Source organism: Brassica oleracea, chromosome C7 (assembly GCF_000695525.1).
Source record: "Brassica oleracea var. oleracea cultivar TO1000 chromosome C7, BOL, whole genome shotgun sequence".
Taxonomy (NCBI): domain Eukaryota; kingdom Viridiplantae; phylum Streptophyta; class Magnoliopsida; order Brassicales; family Brassicaceae; genus Brassica; species Brassica oleracea.
The window spans coordinates 10,345,271-10,349,923 of NC_027754.1; positions in this window are offsets into that span (position 1 = coordinate 10,345,271).

Genomic DNA, 4,653 nt, shown 5'->3' on the forward strand with positions numbered 1-4,653 from the left:
CACCAAGAACACTGACTTTGAGAGGAAGAAGTCTGTTGCATCCCTAGGGAAGGGACATATGGACGAAGTTAGTGCGAAGTTAGATGTAGTTCATGAGCTTCTTAGGAAGCAGGTCTGCTCAGCTGAATAAGAAGTAGCTGTAGACAATGAAGGAGAAGAAGATGTGAACTACATTGGAGGAACTGGATTTCAGAGGTCTGGAAACCAGGGTGGAAACAGAAACTTCTATGGCAATTGTCAGAGGAGTAACCAGAGTTCACAGTTCCAGAAACCCTTCAGCAACAACAGGAGAGGCTATAGAAACTCATACTACCAGAATCCACCACCACAGACTCAGGAAAGCAAGATTGAAGCAATGCTTGACAGAGTTCTGGAAGGACAGCAACAACTCACTGTGGATTTCAATGGGAAGATAGATTCAGCCTACAACAGTCTGAACACAAGAATGAAGACCTTAGGGACTCAAGTGAGGAAGCTTGAAATGAAAGTGGTTCAGACTGGAGACACTGTAAAGAGGCAAGAAGCCTTGGCTAGAGAGGCAGGAGTTGAGAAAGCAAAACACCACGTGAATGCCATCCTAGATGATGATTTCTGGCAAGTGGTGAGAAGCTTAGAGAAGGAGATTTCGAAGTTGAAAGCTCCATGAGTTTCGGCGGATCACATTGGTGTCGACCGATTTCAATGGATGCAAATCGCTCGACAGACCAGGACGAAGATCGATCGACGGATTACTCTGGACATCGATCGACGTCATCTGCTGAATCGACTGCGGAGTGTGGTGCAGTTCGAATCATGACTCATGAGGAATTCGCAGAAAAACATCCTCACCCACCCACCCCTTTCTACGTCAAAATCGATCAACCGCATGAGCCAGCCATCGATCGACAGAGAGAGACCGACATCGATCGACCACCCTCACCTCCCATCGATCGACAGGCACCTCTCATCTACCGAGTGCGATTACCATCAATTGACAGTAACCGAATCAACGCACTCAGACCACCTCCTAAACCTTTAGCAAACCCACCAGAACCTACACCCAACCCTTCAAACACTACACCAGTGCCCATACAAGTTGATGAGGCAACTGAGGGGAGAGTGTTAAGGAAAAGGAAGGAGAAGATTCCTAAACACCTTAAGAGGGAAGCTACTGAGAAGGAGATGGATGGTTTCACTAAGAGAGTCCTCAGAATCCCAGTGGAGAAACAGTTTGATGAAGTTTATTACACATTGGAAATGATCTTGGCTACATTGCAGCATGCCATTGTGGAGCAGAGTATGAAACCTAGTACTCAGAATCGATCGACACTCACACTATCACATCGATCGATTCCAATGAGTCACCGACGACCGATGAACGCTATTCGACGTCGCTCGACGGGAAGCAACCGGTAGACCACTCCACATTACCAGATCAACACTATCCAGAGTTTGCCTTTCAACAACCCAACAAGAACGGACGAGATGACTATTCCATAGGCAGTTGGGCAGATAGTGGATTCCATGAAAGTTTTGCAGTGGAGACTGTGATTCTTTCATCCAACAAGGATCCTACTGAGGAGTATGATGAGGATTACTGGAAGGAAAGAGCTACAGAGATTGCTATGCAAGATGAAATATATTCAACCCATTCCTTCAACAACACGCATCCACCGTCGATCGACAGCGTATACTCAGCATCGGTCGATACCCACCCTCATCCAGCAAAACGATTTTCTGCATCGATCGATACCACACCTGGAACATCGATCGATATTAAATCCGCCGCCTTAGAAAAGGAAAAAGGGAATATTCCAATTCCAAATAGGTTTACCAATACCTATATAAGGAGTTTTGCACCCCAAATTACTTCTCACAAAACTGAAGCAGAAAAGATGAATGCTCCCACACACCAATCGGAAGGAACATCTAGGAGAAGCATTCGATCCATAAACCCTAATTCAGCAGACAAACGTCTACCATCGATCGATACACCAGTATCAACATCGATCGATTCTCATTCTAACCTAAACTTTCTTTATCTACTAAGAAGAATATAAGTATTGATTACGACTTTCTATTGCCTGATGAATTCAGGGACCAAGATGGCCATGCAAGAGCTATGGATGAACGGATTCTACAAGTATCCAAAGAAGACACAGCAGCTATTGTTCAGTTGGCCAATGGAGTAGACAACTTGTTTACGCAGCAACGCAGCATTCCAGACAATCATCAAGCTGTTCTAGACGTATATCCAGAGGCTACAATAACAGGAATTGGTTCACACCAAACGTGCAAACCTGTTAGCCATGCATCGATCGACAAGGTTTCTTCTACATCGTTCGACAGGGTAACACCAACGTCGATCGATAAAGTACCTTTACCATCGATCGATAGACGTTACAAATATGGACGTCACGCTTATGGCAGCTATGGAGCCAGAAAGTTCAGATGGGAACAAAAGGACGAATATGGAGTCTACAGAGATGATTCTGGACATGCAAGAAGCGCAGCTGGTGATATGATTCCTGTTACCAAGGATGACATCAGGAAAATTCTGGAGAGAGCATCCCTATTTGGAGAGAGTCACATATGTCTTCCAGAACATGCCACTTTCTTCACACCTACAACACTGGCACCAGAGATCTACACCAAGGATGATATCAATGAGATGGTGACTGGTATTTGTGGAGCTCAGGAAAAGCTAGGAGATGAACTCAAGACATTGGTAGATGACACCTATCAGCCTTTGGACAGAGGTTACGATCAGCTTTTCAGATGTATGGCAGAGCTGAAGACAGAGATTGAGAGTATGCAGCACCACCTTGAGAAGGAAGCTACGACATCACCATCGATCGACGCTAGAAAAGCCACATCGATCGACGTCAAGCCACATACATCCCAGATTCCTGCAGAACCGGAAAGTTTGGTAGAGAAGAAGGATGAATGGGAGATCGCACACATCAACACGAGGATTAACGATGTATACAACCCTCTCAACAACAACGTGGACTGGTTGAGCAAGAGGAATGATCTGCTACAGCAAGAACTGGACAACATCCGCATGAATGATCCACAACCAGCCACATCGATCGATATTTGCAACATCACATCGATCGACACAAGGTTCGCAGCAATGGAGGATAGGTTGAAATCATATGAGGATATACACGACCGCTTCACCTCACCTATCATGCGATACCTGGACACCTTGTCTACACAGATGCTTAATGTCCAGAAGGACATTGGTAAGCTTAATGATCAACATGATTTTTAGGAAGAAACTTCAACATCGATCGATAGGTTCCGCAGGACATCGCTCGACGGTAAGAAACCTACATAACATCTTCCCTACACAGCAGACGCAGTTGATCAGATCACATCCAAGCTTTACAAAGCTATAGACACCTTGGAGGACCGAGTTGAGAAACGGTGTGATGACATCTACTTTCCATTCGACGTCAAAATCAGTGGACTAGATAGCCAAGAAGAATGGCTATAGAAGGAAATCAGAGCCATTCAAAGGCAACTCGCATCTCAACACTAGATATCAGCATCGATCGACGGAGCACACTCCAAATCGATCGACATTAAGGAACCAGCAACGATCGATAGACACTTGGTCGCATCGATCGATACCACGTCAATACCAGACGACACGCAGCTGATACCAAACCACATGGAATCAATGCAGGAGCAACTGAACGAGCTATCAGAATACGCCTACAGCAAGATAAACTGGTATCAGTTCAGTATTGACGACATCCTAGAAAGGCTACAGAACATCTCAAATGCAGTACAAAAGATGGATGAGAGATGGACCAGAAATGATGAGGCCACAAGAAGTTTCATTGCAGCTTGGTCCAGAATGTGCAGAGATGCGGTGGATGCTTGTTTCCCAACAAGTAGCTGTTTTTCCACAAACTAGCCACATACCTCCAAAGTCAAGCTAAATGACTATAACAAACCGCTGAGTGGGAGGCAACCCACTATTAAGTAATTTTAATTAGTTTTCTTAGTTATTTGTATTTATTTTCGTTTTTATTCTTTCAGATTTATTGCAAGACCCAAGTAGGATGATTACCAACATATCGACCGTGGACGAGACGTTGACATAGATCGACATACACTCACACACGACGATCAATGCATACCTATGCACATCGATCGATTCCCACTCCGGTCAGGTTTATCTTCCTAACTTGTTCCATTTGTACTTATGATTTATTTCCAGCGTAACTCCGGCTGTGTTACACTGGGACAGTGTAATTTAAGTCTGGGGGGAGGTTTACTGATATAATTTATTTTGATTCTTATAAAAAGATTTTTATAAATTATGCTTAGCTATGTGAAATGGACTATGATCTTATTACTTGGCTAACCACTCTTTAGCACCATTTTAGATTTACTAATTGCAGATAGTACTAAGATGCTAAAGTGGATCAACCTGTCAACTATACACGCTTGCCTTGATTGTTTGAAGGAACCAAAGCTGACCTCCAATACTAAACCTGACATAAACGCTTGTCTTGGGGCTTGGTATACATGGGATCAGATTCTTCAGACAAGTCTGGAAGGTAAAATCTTATGTAGATTTATTTATCACAATTTTCTCTCTCTATTTCGACCCTAGAGTAGTTAGTTTTTATTTAAAAAAAAAAAAAAATCCGCAAG